Raw genomic sequence first — 26,461 nt, forward strand, 5'->3', positions numbered from 1 at the left:
ATCACAGAAAAGCTCATGTTCAGCGGTGGATTTTGAAGAATGTGCATTAAATAATATGCACAGCCACATACTAAACAAAGAAGAGAAAATACTGATTCACTGCTCCTAAAATTACTGTATTCTACCCTGATGAGGCGAGGTATCTGTGGAAGAAAAGGTATGTGATTGTGTAATTAAAGACTGTATCATAATGCATTTATACAGGAGGGCTGAATAAAGTTTCACACAGATACTACAGTGTTGAACATCAGGTGGGAAGTTCCCCATCCCTTGCCTCCCAGTCCCAGTTTCTTCTCCAACTGTAAATCCCTTCTTCTAGGTTCTCCCTCCTTTTCCTACAACAATTTGCTCCGTGACCAGGTCTGTCTCCTGTCTTCTCTGCATTAGCACTCAACAACTTCCTGCCCAGAGCTTGGGGACCAGCAGGAGGGGCACTGAACATAGGAGAGATTTTCAATGTTAAGACCAGATCTAGTCTGTCCTTTGACAGCCGGAACAGCAATTTTGCAAAAAGTCCTGCTCAGCCAGCTGTAGCACACTCAATGCAACTGAATCTTCCAAGCTTTTAGCTGCAAAGCTATATAGTAAGTCTCTATTCAGCGCTTGTGAAATGAAATCTTGCCCAAAGGCTTATTATAACATGGTCAGACTTGAGCAGACATTCATGGAATGGCAAAAATTACATCTTTGTCCTTGTCAAATTTCAAGATGGCACTAGAACTCCTAAAAGAAAAGGGTCACCAGAATTGTTTTAACATAGGAAAAGCAACAATATTTCCCCCTCACCTCATTCTCAGAAACAGCTAGACCATTTTGGAAGATTTTTTCCAAAATAATTCAAAAGAATGAGGCAGGCACCTGGCATGGAAAACTGCAGCCCAAAATAGTTAAAATTGGGCAACTCAAAACGAGGTCTTAAAATTGGAATTGTCAGGAACAATGATAGGTTGTGCTGCTGTCTCCACATACTATTTAATTGTACAATTTAACTTTAATTAAAGTATTATAATTAAATTAATCTTTCTGGTGAATGAAGTAAATAAAGGTGCATCATCATTCTGCTTTTATTAAATTGTAAACATTACTGTAGTCTTAATTATTACTCAAGCTAGACCTATTCTGCTGTCTTTTAAATTAATAAGGCCCTTCATTAAAAAAATATATTTTGGAGCCAGATACTTTGATCTTTGTTCTGTGGCTATAGTAGTTTGCTAGAACAACAACATGGATTATTGAAAAATAACGGGAATTCTCTGCTTTCCCAGTTAAGAGTTTCTAGGACCAAACTGCTCTTCAGGTAGTAAAGGGCCCATGTAAAACGTGGGTATTAAATGGAAGTGATACCATCTGTAGCTACTTCCATTCTGAGTCTAAACGGCATCCCCAAACTTTAAGAAGTTTTGCAAATGATTTTGAAAGGGATTGTGTTGCTCTTATGCTTTATTGCATTTGAGAAAGCCATTTTCCCACTGATTAAAATGGAATGTCTTGGCTTGTTGCTGAAAAAATACAAGTGGAAAAATTACCAGGCCTGACTTCAGAGCAGGTGAGGGTACAATTCTTCAGTTTTCAGCTCATGTTAAAGACCTTGAATTCTTTTCTCAAAGTTCAAATGGATTCCTTTGGAAAAAAATCAAACTGGAGTGCATTCCAACAAAAATCCTTGTTATACGGAGTGGGAATATTTTAGAAAGAAATGGGCATTGGAAGTCTGTCAGTCTGTGATGGCAATGTCTAACACAGATTCAAAATAATGAAAATGTTTCAAAGCATTCTTTTCTTTCCTTATTTATCCACTTCATAAGAAACAGAAGAAACTATAGAAATGAGCGAGGTCTAAATGTTTTTCCTGCTAAGAAAGCTTATAGCTTCCTAAAATAATGATAGTTGATGGACATACAATTTTTCCGTCCTTATCTAATATAAAGTTCAGTAAATAGCAAGGGCTGAGGAACAGGATTTTGACATACTTAGAAGGCAAGTGTGATATTGAGTGAATTTCATTATCTCTAATCCCTAATAATCTTGAAAGCAAAAATATCAGTGGGTTTCACACTCATCAGCAGTCTGGGGTCACTCCCAATCCAAATGCTCAAGTCTAACTCCTCAGCTCTTTTCTGTATCTCTGACAGAGCCTGTTTTACATACTTGTATTGAGTTCCAGTCTCATTATACTCTTATTTAATACAGGCAGCTCATTACACATTGTACTGAACTGGGGCAGCTCTGCTATGGAGACAGTTCCTCTGTCTCTTCTGCGGGATGCAGTTATAACCTTTTAAATCGTTTATAGATATTATACGATCAGCATATGCTTTACAGATACTGATTATTTCTGCACTGTGCTTTGATTGTCAGCTCTGTGATACCTGTTTCTAGACAGAGGCTTTCTTACTCATGCAGAAAACAGTGAGGGCAATTTGCATAGTGTCCGCTAGATGTCAGTGAGGCATTAAACACCGTTTTTCCCCAGAGGCAGATGATCTTATTCTAAACCCATTGGTGCTTTGGGTTTGCCCTGGGGATATAAGTAGTTTCCAGTAAGCTCCTGCCAGTAGAGCGCTCTGCTTGAACTCTTGGGATAGTTTATTTTCAGGCATGTCACAGGGAGCGCAGTTGCTTTAATGTTCTTGTTTTTTTGCTGCTGGTGGCATGCGTGCTCACGATATAAAGTGAGTGGAGATTTGACCCATTTGTATTAGATTGTTCTTCTGGGATCTGATTAGAAGGGGTAATCTTTCACATGAAAAAATCTTCATCAAGTTCAGGGATCGTGGCAAGAGGATGAGCAGATATGAAGATTCAATTCTCCGATGCTTACCTAGCACAGGATTTCAGGAATTAATTTGTGTCTTTTGCTCTTTACACAGCAAACATAATAGGAAGAAATAACACAGGCATGGTAGATTCCAAATTGCTATGCATACCATTTTCATGGCACATACAAGGCCTAATTACATATATATTTTGCTGCTCTGGCAGGGTTCTGGTGGCTTCTGAAATACAGAAGATAGGGAGGACTACCAGAGGCCTAGCAAACAAAAGAGATATTAGCATCCCTAAGGGAGGCACAAAGGGAATCCAGCTATTTTAGCATGTTTTTTTTTGCTGGAACCTGTCAAAGAAGAAGTGTGGAATAGCAGACCGGCTAGTTTTCCTTTGGGATAGCTCCTGGTTCTCTGAGAATGTGTGGCTAAGAAGAGCCAGGTTCTCTCAAATTCTCCTACTGGAGGGAACAGACCTAGAAATCACAGTGAAGGGGTCTAACTTAACACGCTGACTTTTCTTATCCCAGTCTCACTTTTTTTTTAAATCACTTTGTGTTGATAAAGTTCCATAGGCTCAAAACGACTGGATTGCGTGCATCCTAATGAATTAAAGAAGCAAAGATGGTTGCTTTATCTTACAAGCAAGATAAAACACCCTCTCTTGTTTTACTTTACAGCTTCTCCAGCTGGCTTCTCCTGCCACAACCGTGCTCCTCTGTCTCAGTGCAGTGGTTCTCAACCTTTTAAGATTTGAGGTACCCTTGATAGACTCAAGGCAGCACTCAGAAAATGCCAGCTCTTAGTTTGCACTGATTTCTTGACTACAGAAAAACAATAGAAAAATTCTTCTGTTGTAGCAAACTCAGAAAGACCAAACCGATCAGAATATTTTTAACACCATGGATTCCTATTGAAAAACTCTGGGTTTATCTTGTCAATCATGTTTGCACACCCTAGCAATGGTAACATTGCAAGGCACCCTGAGGCACCCCTGAGTGCTGTGGCACCCTAGTTTATTAATCTTATTTTAGTGTAAGTTACACCAGCTACTACCCATTTTCCACTTCTGAATTTGGTCCAGTAATTCTATTTATCATAGACTCTAGGCTGCACAGTTAAAGAGAATGAAACTAGTGATCCCTTATTGTTTCAACCACTGCATGGGAAACTGTGTTTGTATAAAGGGTCTGTGTCAAAGGAATACAGATGCATATACATTTGTATGTATGTAAATAAGATAAAATGATGTATGTGTGCATGGAAAAGAAATATTACATATTTATTTTCCATGTCTTTGCTGCATGTCTAAGAAATATTACATATCCATGTCAACTTGTTTAAAGAGAGAATGACTAAGAAAAGTCTTGCTTAAAACCCCAGGAATTAGTTACTTAACTTTCTGAAGCCTTTGAGTCTTTTGTTTCAAGAGGAAATAGCAAATTACATTATGTTAAAAAAAGGCAACCAATTTTAAATAAATTAAAACATAGTAAAAAGAAAAAGTCAATTTGTTCCTGAGTAGGAGCCTTACAATGAAAAATCTTGCCTGCAGCAAGCATTATAATTACCCTGTGAAAGACTGTTATTTATAATGTGCCAACAGGTAAATACCATTTCTTTCTTTCTCCTCCTTATTTGGCAGTAGTCTTTAAGAAATGGGATGCATGTAGTGCTGTACAAACTCTAAACAAAGAAGTCTTCCTGGAGTTCCGTGATCTATTATACATCAAACGTTCCTTTGACTTGCCTGTTGGGCATGAGCTAATGTAGACGTACGAATAAAAGATATAGTATGGGAAGTAGGTTGTCTTCTCAATAGGAGCTCTTTGGGCTATTGTGCTAGCTATGCCATGCTGGCCATCTCTGCTTCTGTATAGGTGCTATAAGAAGAGGGGCAATTTGATTAATTTGTTTACCCTGCCAGAATATTTGAAGAAGAAAGGTAAAGAAAATTAACTACATTTGATGTAGCCTTTAAACCCTGGCAGTCCCAATGAAATTAATAGGATTACATAAAATGACTCTTAGCTGGTAGTATGTTATGGTCCAGTATGCAATACTCAGTGGGCGAATCGACACGTTGCCCTATGGCGATGCAGTGACATGCTACATTGCTGTATGGTGCACTATGGTGATGTAGCAGTCACATGGGTCTACACATGATTGCTGGCTACGTCACTGTAGCGGTGCAGTGCCTGGCTACAGTGCACTGCCATGGCAACGTAGCCAGTGAATCTAAATGTGTGTTGCCAATGTGGCACAGTATGAGTGGCTCCCATGCCATGTTTTAGTACTTCTTCCAGCCAAAAGGTCTGATAGGTCTAGGAAGCCCCTAGGCTTTAAAACAGTACTAAAACACAGCGCAGTACTAATATCACCATACGGCGATGTGTAGACATACCCCGTTTGTTCTAACTTGAAGAGGGCCCCAGGGATTTTTAAAAAAGGGACAAAGTTTTCAAATTAACTTGAGAAATACTGTAAACACTGAACTCCATTTTCCACATGCAATGCATTTTTAAGTCTGCTGCATATATTAAATGACAGAAATGGAGTAGTAGGGCTGGAGTCTTATTACAGTGGTGATGGTCCAGGAAATGTCTGAGAGGCACGGTAGTGGGATATCCAGATAAAGGAATAGAATAGGAGGAAATAGGGAATTTACATAAGAATGTGTGGGGGAGTAAAGAGAACAGGATGCCAAGCAAAGGAAAAAAATGACACAGAAATTAGAGCACAGGGCAGAGTGGACTTAAAAAATAAGATAAGAAGGGGCAGACAGAAAGATGAGCTAAGAGAGAACGCTAAGCAGAAGGCAACAATTCGTAACTCTAGCTTATGAATTATATTTATTCAGGTTTCAGTTGTATTGGGTTTATAATTTAGTCTTTCCATAGCAACCAGATCAAAGATAACAAGAAGTCCTTTTTTTTTTAAATACATGATGGGTAAAAAGAAAGTACCAAGTAACGTAGGGCCTCTGCAGGACATGCTTGGTAATCTGGTGGTAGCACCAGACAACAAAGCTAATCTCTTTAACAGATTCTTTGCTTCCATTTTTTGAGGAGGGACAGGGACATCTCCCCCACTGGGATTCTGGATGGACCCAGGGGAGGCGCATCCAGGCCCAGGGTGAGAGGGGACCTAGTCAGGGAACTGCTGGAGGGACTGGACATGTTCAAATCAGCAGGTCCTGATGACCTCCACCCCAAAGTGCTTAGGGAATTGGCAGAGGTCATTGCGGGACCCCTGGGATAGCTTTACAAGCACTCATGGTGCTCTGGCAAGGTGCCAGAGGACTGGAAAAGGGCCAATGTGGTCCCCATTTTCAAAAAGGGGAGGAAAGAGGATACAGGAAACTATAGGCCCGTTAGTCTTACCACGGTCCTGGGGAAGCTCTTTGAGAAAATGATCCAGGAGCACATATGCAAGGGACCAGCAGGGGAGATTATGCTTAGGGGCAACCAACATGGGTTCATTAGAGGCAGCTTCTGTCAGAGCAAACTGGTGGCCTTCTACGACCAGGTCACAAAAGCCTTGGACGCAGGTGTCACGGTGGACGTAGTCTTTCTGGACTATAGGAAGGCCTTCGACACTGCTCTCACCCTATCCTCATTAAAAAAATAGGCAACTGTGTTGTCGATGCCTACACAGTCAGATGGGTCGCCAATTGGCTGGAGGGCGCACCCAGAGAGTAGTGGTGGACAGGTAATTTTCAACCTGGAGGGATGTGGGCAGTCGGGTCCCCCAGGGCTCAGCCCTTGGGCCCGCACTATTCAATAACTTAATCGGCAACTTGGACAAGGGGGTGAAAAGCACAAGTTCGCAGATGACACTAAATTGTGGGGAGAAGTGAGCACGCTAGAAGAGAGGGATAGGCTACAACTAGATCTGGACAGGTTACAGAGGTAGGCGGATGAGAACAGGATGGGTTTCAACATTGACAAGTGCAAGGTGCTGCACCTGGGGGGGAAGAACCAGCAGCAGACCTACAGGCTGGGGAACTCCCTTCTTGTCAGTGCAGAGGCAGAAAAGGATCTTGGAGTCATTATTGATTCCAAGATGAATATGGGCTGCCACTGTAGGGACGCGGTCAGGAAGGCTAACCGCACCTTGTCATGCATCCACAGATGCATCACGAACAGGTCCAGGGAAGTGATGCTCCCCCTCTATGTGACACTGGTCAGGCCACAGTTGGAGTACTGTGTCCAGTTCTGGGCGCTGCACTTCAGGAGGGATGTGGCCAGCATTGAGAGGGTCCAGAGGAGGGGCCACTCACATGATCAAGGGGCAGAAGGGCAGGCCCTACGAGGAGAGGCTAAGGGACCTGAACCTGTTCAGCCTCCACAAGAGAAGGCTGAGAGGGGATCTGGTGGCTGTCTGTACACTTGCCAAGGGGGACCAGCAGGCTATGGGAGAGTCCCTGTTCCCCCGAGCACTACTGGGATTAACAAGGAATAACAGCCATAAATTGACTGAGAGTAGATTCAGGCTAGATATCAGGAAGCGCTACTTCACTGTCAGGGCGGCTAGGAGCTGGAACCAACTTCCAAGAGAAGTGGTGCTCGCCCCTACCCTGGGGGTCTTCAAAAGGAGGCTAGACAATCACCTAGCCGGGGTCGTTTGACCCCAGCACTCTTTCCTGCCCATGGCAGGGTTTGGACTTGATGATCTGCTCAGGTCCCTTCCGACCCTACCTACTATGAAACTATGAAACACCTGTGGGACAGGCATTTAACAAAGACATCACAAAAGCTCCTAATCTAAATAGTAAAAAACAGATCAGTGTACAGGGCACTGGACAACGCAATACATCTGGACATTTGATTGTTAATATGAAAAGGTTTCATAGTTTAACATGAGGCAAATTAAAGAATGATGAAATGAAGAAAGCTAATGCAATGGAGAGAGTTTGTTTAACACAATGCAGTGATTCTAGATCAGGATGCCACAGTACCCTGGGGTGCCTTGAGATCCTTGCTAGTGTGCCATTGGATGCCATGCAGTGTTAGCAATGTTAGCTGTGCAAACAAGTTTCACCAGGTCAACTCAGAGATTTCAAGCAGGAATCCATAGTGTTAAAAACATTCTGGCTTTTTGTGGCCTTTGGCCTTTCTGAGTTCTTTGCAGCAGAAAAATTGCTCTGTTATTTTCCTGTAGTCAAAAAATGAGTGAAAACTAAGAGCTGGCATTTTCTAAGAGGGGCCTGGAATTGAAAAAAGTTTGAGAACTACTGATATAAGTGAAGAGTAAAGCTTTTCCAGACAATGGGAAAAAGCACACAAAGGTTACAGTCTGAGAGTGATGTTTTCAAAGCTATGGATAGGTCCATTTTACTTAAATCAAAATCAATCCTTTCACATGGGGAACAAAGCAGACAGGGAATTATACATATAGAGCTCTTAAGAGTTTGAACTTGCTGAAAAATAACACATAGAAGTAATGGAGACATTTCAGACCAGGATTCACGCAAAGTGCTCAGTGGGTGCATCTGCATGTTCGTTAATGCTCCATAATTATAGGGGTTTAGGTTGTAGCCGTGTTGGTCTAAGGATATAGGCAGACAAGGTTCCTTGGGTGAATTTGATATCTTTTATTAGACCAACCCAAATGGTTGGAGAATAGTTATTGAGCAAGCTTTCGGGTTCAAAAACCCTTCGTCCAGGAAGAGCACACACCAACTGCTGCAGCTTCCTTAGCCTGACGAAGGGTTTTTGAACCCGAAAGCTTGCTCAATAACTATTCTCCAACCATTTGGGTTGGTCTGTTAAAAGATATCAAATTCACCCAAGGAACCTTGTCTGCCATAATTATAGTGCATTACATTAGTACCTGTAATAACAGGTACTAAATGCACCATAATTGGCACTACTACAAATTAATACAGACGAACGCTTTTTGTGTGACACTTAGTGCCCGTTGGACTAAAGCCACTGCTCATTAGCGCAGATGAATGCTTTTTGCGTGATGCTTAATACCCACTGGCTGAATCTACTGCATATTAGTGCATTGGCACAGTTTTTGTCAGCCACACTAATGCGCAGTAGAATTAGTCCAATGGGCATTAAGCATTTTGTGGTGACATGCCCAATGTTGGGCAAAATAATATTAGCTGCAGTATGGTTGAATGTGCCAAAGCAAGAAAAAAGGGGAGTGATCACAGAATTGGTGAGTAACATTATTTCCTTGGCAGATCACTTATAACTCACACTACTGACCCAAAGACATATGCCATGTTATCTTTATCCAAAGTGTGTGCTATCCATGTTTGTTAACCATAGATGTATGTACTCACACACTAATTCAGCAGTGTAATTAAATGTGCCTTTAACTTTAGTTAAAAGTACATGTTTATGGATATTGCTGAATCAGGGCCTTAGTTTATATAGACAGATGTTTCACATCACAGAAGTATTTGCAGAAGATCTATATGCACATAATTTAGGAACTTAAGTATTACTTTTATTCCATTGCCAAGGATCAGTTTTCCCTAAAAATCTAAAACTTTAAACAAAACCAGAGTGCTAATTCCGAACTTTTTTTTACTGTTACAGTTGCCTGTCTTTAATTTCAGCTGGCTATTTTCATACTGTGGGATTGTTTATTTTCAGTGGAAACATAACAAATACAGTTTGGAATCAATAACGTGAAAACAGGAATGTGCAAAAACTGGGCTTGCATCCAGACAGTCTGTGTTTGGGACCATTTTCTCATGTCTGTCTCCACAATGGTATGCATTGAAAGGTATAGTAGTCTAAAAATGTCCTTGAGAATGGAAGGTTCCCTATTTATAGATTATTTAGACCTACAGAATATAAAGAAAAAGTAGACTTTTTGCCAGTACAATGGTGGCACCATGCCACTTGAGGATGTATATGATCCTACCTTTTTTCCATAACATGCTTCTGCTCCATATCTTGGTTTAAAAAAATCTAGGTTACTTTCTTATAGCGTCATTGTTGCCTATATAGTACTTTCCAATGTCTAGGGCAGTGATTCTCAACTGGGATGCCAAGGCACCCTGGGGTGCCTTGAGATCCTTTCAAGGGTGCTGCAGAGTGCCCCACAATGTTAGCAGTGTAAGGTTTACAGACATGATTCACAAGATAAACCCAGAGATTTAAAAAAAGAAACCTATAACTGTGCTCTTTCTGAGGTCTTCACAACAGAAGAAAACTGCTCTATTATTTTTTGGTCTGCAAAAAATGAGCGAGAACTAAGAGCTGGCTTTTTCCAAGGGGAGCCTCAAGTCCAAATAAAGCTTGAGAATCCTTGTTTTAGGGGCAATAACCAGCCCAAGGGGGATAGAAATAAAACAAGGCAGCACCAATTTTTCACAAGTTGTTTGACAGCATCTTTCTCAGCCTTCAAGATAGTGCTGTTGTTGGCTTCCACTGCTTTGAACTGAAGGTAGGACAGGGCCTTAGGACTGTACCTTGAACATAACAGCAAGCCAACCAGCAGGTGCAATACTTTCCCACTCCTCCTGCAGATCTGTTATGCTTCCCACCCTCTGTCCCACTCTCTTCACTGCTTCTCATGCTCCTGCCTGGAGCGCCTTCTCCCACAGCACCTTCTGGTACTACTACGTGAGTGCACGAAGTTCTCATGGTGCAAATTCAGTACACTGCAGTTGCAGGCATGGATGTGCGCACGCAATCAATACCAGCTTCCAGGTCTCACTATCGAGAGGTGAGGTTCATTCCTGTGTGGGAATGGGTTTTTCCACATCTAAGTATTCATATATAAACTCTAAATAGTTGGTTTTGCTAATGGCTGTTTCACTTGTCAAAGAAGCCGTCATCCCAGGCCCTCTCAGTCAAACCGGGTCATTGATTTTTAAAGGGCTATAATTCAATTCAGAAAAAAGGCTTTGATATTTCACACTAGGAATTAAAAAAAAAACAAAAAAAAACACCAAACAAAACAAACTCCAAGCAACACTGGAGGCATTGGAGGATGCAGAAATGAGTGCAGAGGAGATGTGTAGAAGAACAGGGATTTGATGGAAAGAGTTGAAGGCATCAGGAGAGTCAGTTTGTGCAAAACAGGTGGAGCCTATAACGAGCTGCCTGAGTGTAAGCAGCTGGCTGGGTTCCTCTGCCCAGGTAACACTCACTTCTGAAGGGCTCCATTTTGTTCTTTAGTTATAAAAGTTTGGCAAAAGAGTTTATCTATCACCATCACATGGTCTGTTTTATTGCCCAGAAGTTTGCTGGAAGAGTCTATTTCCCGCCTGTATCTCCTCTCATATATTTTTTCCTAGATTTTTATTAAGTGATTGATCATGTCTTAACTAGGCTTGCTAGCTGAATAAGGCTTGGTGATTCCCAGGTGGAACAGGTCATCCTGTTGCAGAAGCTGTACCAAGTTTTGTGACACAAGCAGGTAGAGCACTTGCAGTTCTCTGGAAGAGTCTGGAAGGTAACTTGGGGGTGGGCATAGCTTTTTCTGTCCTAGTTTTCATATTCCTTTAAAATTAAAGTAGTTTCCATCTTTGTGTCTCTGAGCCACTTTTGTCATATGATTCATGCTGGTTTAAAATTAATTTTGTTTCCATCTTTGTGTCTCTGAGCCACTTCTGTCATATGATTCATGCTGGTTTAATAAGAAAAAATTGCTTTAAGCTGTATTGTGCTAATGAAGGGGCACAGTTAAGGCATAGATATTTTCTGTAGTCTGTAAATATTGAGGCTGAAACATGCATGTTAATTTTTGGGTAATGATCTTTCACAAGGTGGGGAAAGGCGGGTGCTGCTGGGGCAAGATTACCATAGATAGATATGTCTGGAGTCTGACAATTTACAGTGAATGTTTGCAACTTGGTACCTAACATCTATGAAGCTAAAAAGTGCACTTCAGTACTACACTGCTTGGCTTTCTCTCCAGTTCATGAAGCAAGAAGGTGTGTGTTTCTTAGGTACTGTGGTGCTAGGTGCTTTAGCTATGGTGCATGGAGCCCTTTTTTTAAGACTGCCATTGCAGAAAAGGGAGGGTTGGGAAGGTGTCTGTTGAGTGCTGTTAAATGATCTCAGCTATGGTAGAAGAGTAAATATTTTGTCTTTAGACTGCATGATGTAGCAGGCATCCTCAAACATCTATTTAGGGTGAAAGATGCAGTGACATGACAAGATCTTCATATACATGTAAAATCACCAATATGCTCAGAACTGTTTGTGTTCTCTGAAACAAGGGAGGACCACTTTCAGTGGAAGCACTCCCAAAATCAGAAAACCAAAAGAACAGAGAGAAGAACAAAAACTCAGGTCAGAGTGGAGTTCAGTTTTGAACAAAGGAAGGGTTTACTCCTTTGTTTGGATTAATAGAGGTACCAATCCAGCGTTCCTTGTGTGTGTGCTGATTGATTTATCGTAGGTGATTACACTTCTGGGGGTTTTCCAGTTTTTTCCTTTCCTCTTAAAAAGAAGATGACTGTTATACATGCAAAATTCAGAATAAGGAACTGTACCAGGGTGGCTTGCCTCTTCAAGGGCTGGAGGCCAGCCAGCCCTGAATAATTACCAGGTCCTCTGGGAAGAGTCCAGTTGTTTCGCTGCCAGTAAATTAGCAGAGCTCTCTTAATCCTTTCTCCCTAAGATTATTTACTGGAAGGTGTCAAACACTGTCAGCCTGAACCATCAAGTTTTTTGTCTCTGCAGCTAAGTATTGACCATGAAGTAATACCCAGTTACTGTCTGGTAGTAACACCCTGTTACTGCCCTACTACGTATACCTGTTGCTGTTATAGGGAATGTTTTCTGAAGAAGTTTCCAGGAGGAATGTTGTTGGTAAGAGGTAGCTGCTGTTATCAGGTGTTGCTGCAAATGAGCATTGACTATGTGACAATTCCTAGGTCCATAAATTGTGATATTCTTACTAGAATTCTAGAGCTATTAGTAGCTTACAGATACTTTGGGTCTTAAAGTCCATGTTTCTGATTTATTCAGTGTTATAATTGTGTGAATAATTGGTTTTTTTGCTTTTTTTTTCAGTTTCTGTTTTGCTGAGGACTAGTTAGGCCCTAATCTGACTTGCACTGATAGAGTTCAAGGAATCTAGTGAGCGCTACACTGCAGCCTGGAAAACTCTTTGGGAGCTGGGGACAGAAGTTACACACAAAGGTCTGGGACAGACATTGTATAAACTGGCTTGAGCCAAATCGGTTAAGTCTGATATTGCATTCAACCAAATTTATCTCAAACCGATTTCAGCCATTTTGCAACTGGTTTATGTGCACTGAATGTCTGTTTTGTTACAGGTTTAAGCCAGTTTCTGATCACTTAAACCAGTTTAGCTAGAGACAGACATTACAAACAGGTTTAAGTGATCGAAAACTGGCTTAAACCTGTAACAAAACAGACATTCAGTGCACATAAACCAGTTGCAAAATGGCTGAAATTGGCTTAAGATAAGCCTGATTGCATGTAGTACAGTAAAAGCTGCGTTAACTGGCACTTCATTATTAACTGGCATGCTGGTTTACGCCAGTCAACATAGCAAAAGTTAAACCAGAAGTGGGACTTCTGGTTTTGTCGAATCCCACAGCCCAGGGGAAAGCAGCCTGCACGGAGCCCCCCTCCCTTTCCCCCGGCACACTGACACCAGGAGGGGCGGCACGGTTAATCTGAGATGTGGATGCGCTGGATGCAGCAGGAGGGGCATCTTTGCCCAACCAGGCAAAGACGCCTCTCAGATAACCGGCACATTTGGTTATCTAGCACCCCCCATTTCTCACGGGTGCCAGATAACGGAGCATTTGCTGTAGTGGACTAACCTGCAAAGACTGAATTCATTCAACCTCCAGCTTTTTGACTGTCCGTACTTAGCCCAGGAAAGTGCCTTAGGGCAGGGCTTTCTAAGCTGTGCCCTGTCCCCAAAGGAACTGGAAACATGCCTAGCTCTACTGCTGGCTAGCTGCTTTGCTCTTATCTTATCTTCTCCTACGCTGCTCCTTTTCAAAGCAACAGGTATGCAAATATCCTCTTTAGCACATACAATTTTGATACCTCCTTACCTAGCTTTACTATGGCAGCCAGTTTAGGATTTGGACTTGGAGGGCAATGGGGCTCATGCTATATAACCTTGTATGTGGATACTGTAATGTCTTCTATTTATTTATTTTCTTTTTTGAATTCAGAGTATAACTAACTTTCTTGTGGGAATACAAACAACTTTCCTGAAAAGAAAATTGTTTGACAACAGGAATATAAAAAACAATTACACACTAAAAAAACATCCTTTTAAACAGTTAATCCAACTGAAATGACTACATCTAGCCACAAATGATTACCATTTTGGGACAGATTTTTCTTCATTTTGATGTTGACACAAGAAATTTGGTTGAAAGGATCTTAATTCCACAGTTTCATAGAGCATTTTTATTTAAACTTTTTACCTTGATGAGTCTCTATGGCCTGTCAAAATGTAATGAGAGTGTGTGTGATGACCGCAGAAAGGAAAGGCTTTAACTTATTTCTAGGAACTGGTTCTCTTGGAAGATCCTGATCTATAGCTGTACAGCCAGCCATTGGGGGTGCTGTGTTTGCTGTGAGAAGCACAGGCTGAAAAGAATGATGCCAGAAATTAAAGATCTTTGACAAAAGTCATGCAGATATAAGGACTGGAAAATATAAAACTTTTGAAGACTTACACTATTTCTTTGCATAAAATTACCAGCATGAGAAGAATATATAATATAGGACCTGCACAAACAAACCAAGGGTTTTAACCTGGTAATCTCCTTACGAGGTAGAAGTATTAACTGTTCAAGTACCTACGTACCATCTGTTAGGATCTGTATCTGTTGGGCCAGGTTGCTTTGGATTTTCAGAAATACTGGAATACAGGTGGCTTTACAAAAGCAAAATATAATTGTATAAAGTCCTCTCCTTTCTCCTTAATGATGTGGTTGGTACTTCACCACCTGCTCACTTTTACTAGGGACATATTATGGATAAGCAAGTTTATACCTTTGTTTCTGCTTCTTCCTAAACATGACTGTTTAGCTGGCTGAGCCCTCTCTATGTATAGGAAGCTTTTCCACTGGCTCATGCTCCTTGTAGAATAACTGTGACCAGGAGAGTGTGACCAGTATTGAATTGCTTGGCTATTCCAGTGCCCTTTGCCATTCGTGCTCCCAGGCCTTTGCTTCGGAAAATTCCTAAAGTTCCAAATGTTCTTTTCATTTTAAATACAGTATTTCTTGGAATAAGGTGTTTTTCTTCTTTAGTGTTAATAACAATACTTTTTGTCTTGATTTTCCTGCTCCGTTTCCATTAAATACTGTACAGTCCTATTTATAGAACATTACGTGCCCAGAGACCTTCAGGCAGTCCTTTTATAAATAGCGAATGTTCTAGTAATTTTAATTATTTTGTTAGCACCAGCAGTTAAGCTACTAGAAAATACAGCTCAAGGAAATAGTTATTGTGTGTAATAGGTGTTCTCTGGCTGCTCTAAGATTTTTTTTGTTTTGTTTTTAAATTAAGCAGCAGGGGAAAAAAAAAGACTTATTGCACAAATGGGCACAGGCACCTTGGCCAGCTTGTTCCAAACTCAGTCCTCCCGGTGTGAAAACTCACTTGTGCTTCTTGAGGTTTGGTTTTATTAAAAAATAAAGAAGTAATAAAAATAACATCTAACTTGCTAACACCCTTTCTCCCAGGGCATGTCTGCATCTAAGCTTCCTCTCTCAGATCTGTTCAGACTGCTGCTCTCTGCATCCTTTTTCACAAGACCTAACTATATCTCTTCTTTGTTGTTTTAGATGGGTTGTTCATTATGCTAGTTCCAGTGAGCCAGGTGAACCCATTTAGCCTTTTCCCAGCAGGACTCTCATCTGCTGACAGGCTTGATGGAGGTAAACACCAATGTACTGTTGTTACATGAATATAACGCAGCCATGCAAACTAGTGATTTTTTTATTTTTTTTTTTTTTCAGCTAGTGTGCCATGGTACCATGGGGTGCCTTGAGATTCTTTCCAGGGTGTTGTGGGGTGCCATGCAATGTTAGCACTATTTGGTGTGCAAGTGTGATTCACCCAGAGACTTCAACTAGGAATGCAGAGTGTTAAAACATGTTGTGGTCTTTCTGAGTTCTTTGCAACAGAAGAATTGCTCTAGTACTTTGTTTGCAGTCCAAAGATGAATGAAAAGTCAGAGCTAGCGTTTTTTTTGAAGGGGTGCAACAAGGTGAATGTGAGGCACCTCAAGTCTAAAAAGGTTGAGAACCACTGATATAAAGGAGAGGGGGAAGCATCTCTGGTAGCTGGATCACTCCATGGGTTTTAATTTTTTTTCAGGGTCAACTTATCTGTCTTGATTTGTGCCATCTAGATTTCCTTTCTGCTATGATTTTAAAAACTGTTTTCAGATCTCATCAAAATTCTTTTTTTTAACTAGCTCATAAATTACCTCCCCCATAAACAGCCTTTGCTGACAATTTGTCTCTTTTTAGTCTCTATCTCTCATGTAACACACCTACCAATGCAGAAATATAAATTTTTGTGGAGGAGGAATTGGTGTTGTCAGGCATATTCTAACTCGGGTTTTTCATAAGTCTCTTTACTTCAGAGTGGAACTTAGCAGAGAGCCTTAATATTGATTGATTCCAACTTGAATGTGTTCTAGAGATAAAAAGATTATTTTGCTTGAAGAATACTGTATTATCTGTGTTTTACACAGATAAGCAGGGTCAGACATGTTTGCATGTGTAACAGCCTGGATACAATTCAGCTGTCTTCCTCCATGCCCAGACTCCCCATGTGAGAACACATACTTGTCTTTCTACTACTCTGGTGTCCTTGATGTTCCTCCCAAATTGGTTAACAGTGCACTATGGCCTGCAGCTAGTACTTCTACTGCAGCTGTTCCTCCTTGTCTATATGTGCTCTGATGTGGCCTGGATTCCAGGCATCCTACCTTAATCTTTCCCCCTGCAAGGAGTGGTTATTTCCTGTCTCAAGACACTAATGAAAATGAGATATCATGTTAAGTTACTTGGTAGAGCAATAGTTTTGCTGGGTTTGAGGGCACCAGAATCCACCTGCAACAGATAGCTGAGGTGCTGGAGAGGCTCACACATCTTTATTGGGTTTATAGCTCTCACTTCAGGCTTTTTCTCTGCTGGGCTATGTGGCACAGGCATTGGGATCCTGCACAACTAGGTAGAGGAGATGTGGAGGACCTCTCTTTGCAGCTGGCCACTTGCCACACAGCAGAATGACCATACATCTGTTACCGGGATGCAGGGAGTATCAACAACTTTACAACATTTATATCCCAGCTAGAGAAATGTCCAGAATACATGCTCTTGTAGATATTTATCCACCCCCACCCACCCTTAGCTGTGTTCTTTGTGCACATGCAACTTTCCGACCCAACTTCTCATCCTTGTTTCCAACAAATAAAGTTGGTGAAAATAAAGCTGGCTTGTTTAGAGACCTTTGGTCCTACTGTACTTTGGAGATATGCAACAATGCTGTGTTGCTGACTCATTCTTTCTTGGAAACTGGCCAGTTAGCAGCTATGAGGATCAGCATCACATTAATTTTGTTTTAGTCTCTTTAGCTAATAAAGTTCCAGACGCCTGTAATTTTTTTTTCCTTCCCTTTTTTGGTATCCTGTAGACAAGCTCATGAACGTTTCATTAGCAATACTCACTCAAATTATACACGTGTTCATATTTATTAACGTTGGCCTAATTAATACACCTTTCCACCTAGGAGTAAGAATTGTAATCTTGGCTATATCCTATCCACATATCCAATCCCCTAATTTAAAACAAAAGGACAGCCTGTACTGTAAGGATTTTACAATGCAAGTGTTTAAACAAGGGCCAACAAGTAAGTAATGGCCGTATTGGGGAACGTCATACAGTACCCGATGTAACACAGGTGAGCAGAAGATACCTTGCAGTTGTAGTACACAGTACATGATATAACGCAGTAGGGGCTGGGGCCAACCTGTTTAACAGGTGTGCCATGAGTTCTCCCCGCATCCTTCCCAAGTACCACTCTGATCTACTTCTGCCTGGTCTGCTGCTCTGCCTTCTGCTCCCTGACCTATCTGCTGCTGTGCTGCCTGTCCTCACCCAGTCTGTCATGTGCCATGTACATGGGCTTTCTATGATATGTGTGGCATGTGTGCCTCAGGTTGGCCACCCCTGGTTAACACATTGTGGTGGAATTTTCTCTTTGCTATTAACTCTTGTAATTATGCAAACAGATAATTACTGCTAATTAACCTCTTTGCTAAAAGGCATATGAAGATTACTAGTAGTGGGTAAAGAAGGGTTTTCTGCATAGCAGCTTTGTACTATTACTGGTAAGGCTGAGCTACTTATTTTGGAGAATAACTTTTAATCTTTATTTTACCTTCACTGATAACAGGACAGCTATTTTGTTACCAATAGCTTTCTTGCACATCTTGGCTTTCAAACTGCTCAGGTCTGGAGTTTGTGATCTAGATTCAAGATGGCCTACTCAGAAGCTATTACTGCAGACCCTTGTTCTGATAATAAGAGTTTTATAATGCTGTAGTGCAAAGAGTGGAACATAGAGTAAATTAGACTATGTCAAGACTATGACAACTTTGTGCTGATGTGGTTTTCATGCAAAAGGGTCACAGTTCCAAAAATAACACACACACACAATTTGTTATGCCATAAATTACTTGTTTTGCAAGGGAAACATATTTTGGGAATTTTTTTTCTCTAAACAAAACATCTGCTGCAGGCAGTCCCTCTGGGAAAATACCATTATGGGGTGTCCCTTGCAGACAAAACCCCTACCATTTTGCTGAGCTTCTAAAGTAATACTTTAACAAATGCAGCCTTGGCACAAAGATCCTGGTGAACGAAGCCTTCCTATTGCCTTGCAGAAATTAAACGTTATATGAGACATTACACAACTATATCAGCTGCTCTCTCCATTCTTCAGGCTCATGGGTGACAAATCTGTCACATAATATGCAACGTATTCCTTCTCTCCCTGTCACCCAAAAGGCTGAATTAATTATTTTCCAAGATGGCTTAAAGGAGAAAATTTTGCACGTAGTTCTGATGGCTTCTGGACAAGCTCGGGGGAAGGCAGGTATAGAGTCTCTAAGGGAGTGATTCTGTTTTTGTAAAGGAAGCACTACTAGACTAGACACTTGAAGGTTAGGCTTCCATAGAAAACTACAGAAAAGATGATGGCTCCTTTTCCTATTTAGCTATGCCACCTAGTGGTTACTAGATATGTATCTCAAATACTGGTCAGTCCCTTTTGCGCTTTAAAATAGCTGCACATCATGCAGGATCTTGACACCTGTGTGTATTCAGGCATAATTCCCACCCCCAACCCCAACATCTGAGAACCAGCAGTCTCTTATTAGTGAGCAAGGAGTGAGAAGACCTCTTCTGTTGCCATAAAACTTTGATGATACCTATAATGTCCTTGGAAAGCAAATGGATTTTCAGTTTCTAAGGTTTTCCGGTGCTGTTTACAGGGGGGCAAAAAAGTATGCTGACAAGCAATTGATTAGAACTTCTTTAAGTTCCTCTTGCTTTACAGGCTGTCATGCTCGCATATAAAGTCATTTCTCAAAATCTGACTCTGCCAGTTGGTAGCAATACCTGGGGTGGAGTCTGCCTGAACCTGTAGCCATTTTTCCTTAAAGCGGACAGGGGCACCAGATATAGGCAGTGCCCCTGCAGCTGTCTCCCACTGCGCCGACCCACGGTCTGTCTCAGATTTTTAAATGATTCAGCAAAGCAGGCAACCGCAGTTGGAAGGAGGTTAAAGAAAAAGACATTACTTGAGTGTAGCTTGATTTCTGTCTCATATGGTTTTTATTGGATGCATGTAATCATGATAATTAGGTTACCATATTGATTTTCCTCTTTAGCTGGTTCTGGGTCAATTCTGTTCTATAATAGGTTAGTTGTGCACTCTGCCTCAGCTACTCCAAAGGCTCGTGTGGCGAAGGAGAAGGAATCTCTTTGTTTATGCCTAAGCGTTTTAAGTTTCAAAAATATATGTATGCCAAGTGGCAGCTGTGCAATACGTCTGTGTATAAAGAATCCATGGCTAAACATTGGTCTGTTTTCCCAAATCTCACATAAATGTGATGCCCTAATCTGCTTTCATTAAGTATTATAGCCCCACTGGGGGGATTAATTTTTAATTGATTATTTTTTAACTTGTATAAAAGAGATCTAGTGGTAAAAGAGAGGAACTCGGAGCTCTTAGTTTCCACACTCGGCCAAGCTATCTTCTCACGCAAGCCCCTGTGCAAGACGGGAGTGTAAGATGGAAGGTCCATAGTGCAGCCACAAAACACGCCCCACCTCACCCCAAAGGCCAGAAAGCATAGCTTAGGTTAGGGGTGGCCAATGTGGGGTACATGTGCCACAAAGGGCATGAGCAGCTTCTGTGTGTGGTATGTGGCAGATTGGGAAGGAAGCAGGCAACACAGCAGCAGATAAAGCAGGGAGCAGAAAGCACAGCTGCAGATTGAGCAGCGGAAGGGAACTGGCGTGGCACTTGGGGAGGGTGGCTAATTTGTGATGCATCTGCTAAAAAGGTTGGCCTCTACCAGCCTAGGTAAAGAGCAGGGGAGGCAGGGATGCTACCAATACCTTGGCCACGGTGATGGCTGCGAGTTACTCTTCTCTTTCTGTGCCTTCGTTTGCTCATCTGTCAAATGGGGTAACAACACCCACTGGTTCCTCAGGATCAGTGTGAGGTTTGCAGATGACTATTTATGGAATGCTTTGGGATCCTGGCATGAAAAGGGGCACACGAGTGCAAAGACTTACCATTGCTTTTTCTCATCTTAAATCCCTCTGCTGTCACTTTGCTGTCAGGTTTTAGGAGATAGGAGTGCTGGAAGAAAAACATGCAGTGCTGCTCTTTGGACTGTGGGCCCTACTGGAGGTTTTGTTGTTGCAGTTCAGTGGCTCTGTACCTCGGTTTTTGTGCTGTAGCTTTTTTGTTTGGAGAACATGTTTAAAATGACCATGAATAAAAGCTTGCATCGCGTTAGACTGATGGCCTTGCCCGTCAGGAGTTGGGAGACAAGGGGTGTGTGGCCTGGCATAAGGCACTTAATTTTTCCGTGCTTAAGTTCCCTTTCTTTGCTACTTCCTTAATGTGGGGGGAGAATGGTGTTTAAGGATACGTTAATGAATTTATGCGAGGCTCTCCAAGCCCATGGTGATAAAAGGCACACAGTAGTCTAGCTCAATTTTAGATGTTCTCACCCCTTTTTCTTGGTGAAAGAGCAAAGTGGCAGAAGGGCAGTAAACAAAGAATGAGCTGGAGCATTTGTAGGACTGATGTTCAGTAAACTTAGAAGTTTATGAACAGATTTTGAGAGAGACGGAAAGCAAGAGACCTATGATCTGTTTCTATGGCAACTCAAGTTTAGGTTCTATCTGATAGGTTTCTACGAGAACAATCTGGCTGTCCTTTCTCATTTGGGTAGACAGAAGGTATAAATACAACAATGGCAAAATCAATATTTCAAAGTGGTTTTTGAATGGATAGTTAATGAAGTGCTTTGGATGAAAAGTGCCATCTAAATGCAAGGTGACAATACTCTCAAGAAATACCATTAGTGACCTAGTTCTGAAGCTGACAGCTGGCTGGAACCAGCAACCCAGCACTCAGTGTGTCCATAGCATGTTTCCATACAGTCACTGTCAGCTTTCTATAGTTTATTTCCACTTTGTCTGAAAGTGAGGACATAATATCTTTGGCTACAACCAGTCATAACCATGCAGGTACAAATTTTTGCTGTGCGTTTCTGCTGGGTTTCAGTCCTAATCCCCAGCATTTCTGTCCTTCCAGTCTTGCCTGCCATCAGCTCTGCTGATCCCTCTTAATTTTGACCTGTTGCATCCCATGCTATTCCAGTCTTTGAGCGTCTACAGAACAAATTCCCAGTTAAATTATGCCGAATTGTGTGATATGCACAAGTTGTGATGCGGATTATAGTTTGCTAATGAGACTATCAAATGTATTCTTCCTGCCATAAGTGAAACCTAGTTTCCAGAGGTGAAAGATGTGACTCATTTACCTGTTGTGCTATTTCAACCCACATCTTGACACTTTTTGATTTAACTCTCCCGGTTGGCAAAGGTCAGCTCACAGCCTTCGAATTCATTAAGTACGATCTATTCAGCCTTGCATGCTGTTGGGTTCTTCAGCAGCTTGTGATAAATACTGATCCTCACTTAATGAAGTTTTTGTTTGGTAGTCAACGGCACCTCCATGGTAGCTGTGATAATTCCTTCACAATTCCATGGGCCATACAAATAGCTTCATTATGAAAATAGCATATGGTTGTGTTTAGAATTGGTTGAGGCTAAGCTGTTTCCATCTTTGACAGTCTTCTAATACTGACTGTCAGAGCAAATGAAATAACATATGTATTCGCACTTTCATTCTAATGAGGAAAAATATTGAATTAAGAATATCTGAATACTAACGTACGCTGTCTATTTTTACTCACACAAAAGGAATCTTGCGCACCTGCCTGGTGCCAATTTCTGATAAAGCAACAGATGGGGCTAGCAACCAGCAAGCATGGAATAGCCTGGGATCTAATTCACAAGAATCTTCTGTCCTTTTTATGTACATTTTTGGATTTTTCAGGGTGACTTAGTATATTTGCAGAGATGGTACTTGTGGACCAGGTCATTGTGGGGTTCAGAATATTCATTAAGCAATTCTCCTACGTACTTTGTGTCTCTTGGAGATGCAAGCACACCATTTGTTTCACAAGTGACAGCAGTTTGAATACAAAGGAAAAGACCCAAAATTTGAGCTAGTTATGGTGTTGAGAGTTGGATAAAGTTAGATAAACTTATTTTCAGCCCCTTGTGTTTACATTTCCGGAGATGTTTCATCTCTGATCAAACGTTACAGTCCAAATGTAACACATCAAGAGTTATAATGGTGATGTCTAGCCAGAAGCAGAAAGCCATAGACATCTTAGAAGAATCTCTTCATGAGATTTGAAATTCAGCATTGCAAACCTAAAGGATTTGGATAGTTTGGACTAAGTGTGTGGAACTTATAGTGCTATTTGTGTTTTGCTGGTTTACAATCCCTTGGTTTCTACTGAGCATAATTGAAAACCAATGTTATATCCAAGTCCCAGTTCATGAAGGCACTTACAACTGTCTATAATTAAGAACATGCTGAAATACAAGCTTGGGCAGGGGTTATTTCCTGAATTGGGACCTTACATCTAAGAATAATTTAAATTTGATGGAAAGGAAAGGGTTTTCCCACCTAGTGTTGGAACAAAGGACTGCAGCATCTGAGCATCCACCCCCATGTCATTCTTCTCCAACTTTTTTTTCTTTCTCCTTTTTAAATTGTGCTCCATTAGAAATATTGCCTGACATCCAGACCTCATTTTGCTATTGGTTCCTGTGGGAACTGCATGTTATATTCTATCACCTGCGCTGCACATATAATGCTGCAGGGTACTCTTCTGGTCCTGGCAACAGCTGGTGAGCAAACCAAAAGTTCAGGTATTTTCACCATAAAAATGTGTGTTGAGAAACAACTAACAGTTTCTTCATTGCTGTGGTCTAAATTGCTACTCTATGTGGAGCCGGTAGTATGTTCCTGTTTGGTTTGTAATACAAACACAATTGATTTGGACACTTGCGTTGGCAGGCATGACTCAATGAAAAGAAAACTTACCACTTGCATTGTGTAGACATGAATGGCAATAGGTCTAGTGTCAACGGTCATCATTTCTGTAAAATAATGATGATGCTTCAGTTCTATAAGACCATTCACTTAGCTGACTAAAATTGTTCTAGTGTTGGGTCTTAAGGACGGAAGAAGAAAAAGACAAGTCTCTAGTGTTTTATGGTACACTTCTTGTATTTATAGTAATATCCCAGGAGCACTTATGTAACCAATCTCCCCAGAGCTCAGGATACTAATGCAGGATGCAAGACAAAGTGAAATTCTGGCAAAGGGTTTGAAAACATTAACTGCATTATTAAATTGGAAGAAGGCTTTTTCTTCCCTTTTTTGGTTTATAACTTAACTTTGAAGAGGCAGAGAGCCTAATCGGTATAGCAGCATTTGGGACCCTGGAACACCTCTTGGGAAAGAGAAGAAGAGTACAACGAGTGAGAACAGGAAGTACGGACAAGTCTGAAACCTGACCTAGTGGGGTCACTGAGGGTCTGAAACATGTCACTGCATTTTCCCTCATCTCTCCCTTCCTCTTTGTCTTTGTCCTGTGTCTTGTAAGAAACTGGCCAATTTCTAAATCTCCATCGGTTTAGAGTTTGAATAATAATTCCTTTTCCTCTATTGCTGGTGTCCTAGTGTCTTGGGACAAGAAGAGAATTTGATCTGCAAGGAAGCAATTTGTCCTCAAAGGTAACATGCTTGATTCTGTAGATCTAATGATGCAGCAGCAGGATGTGATGGCTCGCTAACTGAGGCCAGTTCTGCAGCACTGGCTGAGGCCTTGGCTGGACAAGTCACTCCTGCATAATCATAAGTTGAGGAGAACTAGTCTGCAGGGTCTGCAGCAGTGGGGCCAACCTCTTTGGCAGATGTGCCACAAATTAGCCCTGCACCCTTCCCAGGGGCCACTCCAGGTGCCACTCGAATCCCCCTTTCCCTGCCTGACCTTTTGCCCTGCTTTCTGCTCCCTGCCCTCTTGGCCGCTGTGCTCCCTGCTCCCTCCCTGATCTGGTGTATGCCACACACAGAGGCTGCCCATGCCACTTGTGGTATCCATTCTGCAGGTTGGCCCTCCCGGTCTAGGTAATAAGTATATGGCATGGGATACAGCTCTGGTACTGTTGCAGGAAATAGCTCAGAGGCATGCAAATATCCTGATATTGGTAAAAAAATGGCCACATTGTCTGGCAGGTTCTTTCAGGCATCAGACAATGCATACCTTCCCTATTCTGTCTCTTTACTTCATGGACCTGCCATCAAGAGGAGGGGGAAACGCATTTGCTTGCACGTGCCATCCAGCTTCCTACTCGCAAGTGGGCTAAGGGCTTGCATTATTTTAGAGCAGGTCCCACTAGCTCTCAATGGGAAAGTGTACCTTGCACATACACCTTGATAGAGTTTAAGTTGTGCACTCCTACTTTAATGGCTAGCCTGCACTTTCTGCCTTGCAATGGAAAACATAGTTCCTTAGCCACAAAACTTCCCTGATATGTTCTAAAGCCTCTTTCTCAATTCTTCTGAGGATTTGGGAAGGAGGCAGCTGCCAAATTCACACACCATATATATCTTTAACTAGGAACGGTGATGAAGCTGTTATTAAGGTTTGAATTAAAATTGTGACAGAATACACTAAATATATGATGTGTAATATTGTGCTGCGTATTAAAACTGGTGAGAAAGTAATCAAATGGAGAGAGATGTTTCTTTAGTATCAGCGATGATATCCTTTGGAAGGCAAATAGAAATGATTAAAGCAAATCCTGTGGCCTCTTAACTGGCTCATTTGGTTGAAAAGATAGCATTGGATAGAAGGCTAAATAAATTTGGTGCAGATAATGTTTAAATGACCAGATTTGTCACAAAGGGAACTTTTCAAGGGAGATATTGATGTACATAGTAAATCTAAAGTAATGCAGCACTGTTTCTAAGAGCTGTTAATTGAGCTTTCTCTAAAGCTGTCAGGATGGCTTTTTAGTCCATGACTTTTTATTGCTTGCCTCTCTGCAAGCATTGTTCTCTTATTATCATGCAATCAGCTGCTCAGCTTCCAGGATGCTGTACGAAACAAACATTGCACCCTTATTTCTATTGTTTCAGCAAGACAGTTTAATATCCAGTGCATCTGTTCTTGTTATTCCTAGCTGAAGTAACATGAGGAAGCCACATGATGCTGCACCATAAAGGAACTGTATCTTGAAATTCCTTGACAGGTAAATTGCTTTATGGTTTCTCCATGGGGCTAATTTTTGCCATATTTTCAAACTTGTTGAGCAGGAAGCCTTTATTCTAAGATGATTATAGTCAGGTGTTTTACTTAAAATAACAATTAAAGATTGTTTGTTTGTTTTGTTTGTTTTTTGCTTTGCAGCTTTATGCGATGACGAGAAGTTTGGTTAGGGCATAAACAGAATAATCTGTCTAGGTGCTGTGCTCCCCTTCTCCCCCCCCTTCATTTGTTTTTAAAAGTGTAAGTAAATCAAGAGAAGTTATTTAATTTTATAAAGTACTCTCCAGATGCTCCCAAAAATTTATTCTCTTGTATCCTCTGACTCTTATTTCTGCTCAAGTCTTTTAATAAATTAAGCAGATTTGAGCTGGGTCAGTGTTTGGTAGGAGCCTTCCAAAGGACATCCACAGTGCTAAAAAGTGATGCTTTCATTTCTTTTTAAAATAAGTTTTGGGGGTTTTTTATTTTTTTCAGTGAATCTTGGGCCAGTTTCTGGTGCTACAGGGAGCTACAGTCTCTTAGCTAAAGTATAAAGTGACAAACCTGGCCTCTTGTAAAGATCCCATGACACTTCCACATCAGCCATTGGCCTGTGTCGTGTCCAAATTCCACTTATGGGTCATTGCACTCTGCCTCGCTACGTCACTTCAGCAGTGTCACTTGGATGCGGTGTTCTTACCTGCCTCCTACCCTAACCTGCTGTGTGGCGCTGCTGTATACAGTTAAGCAATTGTTCCATTACAGCCAAATGATGCAAA

General features: G+C 41.4%; 1 protein-coding gene across 2 annotated transcripts in view; it reads left to right on the plus strand.

The window, feature by feature from the left end:
• The first annotated feature begins 10,954 nt into the window (after nucleotides 1–10,954).
• The window catches only part of DAB2IP (DAB2 interacting protein), a 318,020-nt gene continuing 302,513 nt past the window's right edge, over nucleotides 10,955–26,461 (plus strand). Inside the window, exon 1 of one of the 2 annotated variants that reach the window (XM_059715709.1) lies at nucleotides 10,955–11,192. The gene's annotated coding sequence lies outside the window, so the exon portion shown is untranslated. Of the gene's footprint in view, nucleotides 11,193–25,617; nucleotides 25,687–26,461 lie in introns of those variants that run through there. The other variant, XM_059715708.1, reaches the window with a different exon arrangement.

The sequence above is a fragment of the Alligator mississippiensis genome, chromosome 12, assembly GCF_030867095.1.
Source record: "Alligator mississippiensis isolate rAllMis1 chromosome 12, rAllMis1, whole genome shotgun sequence".
NCBI classification, from domain to species: Eukaryota; Metazoa; Chordata; order Crocodylia; family Alligatoridae; genus Alligator; species Alligator mississippiensis.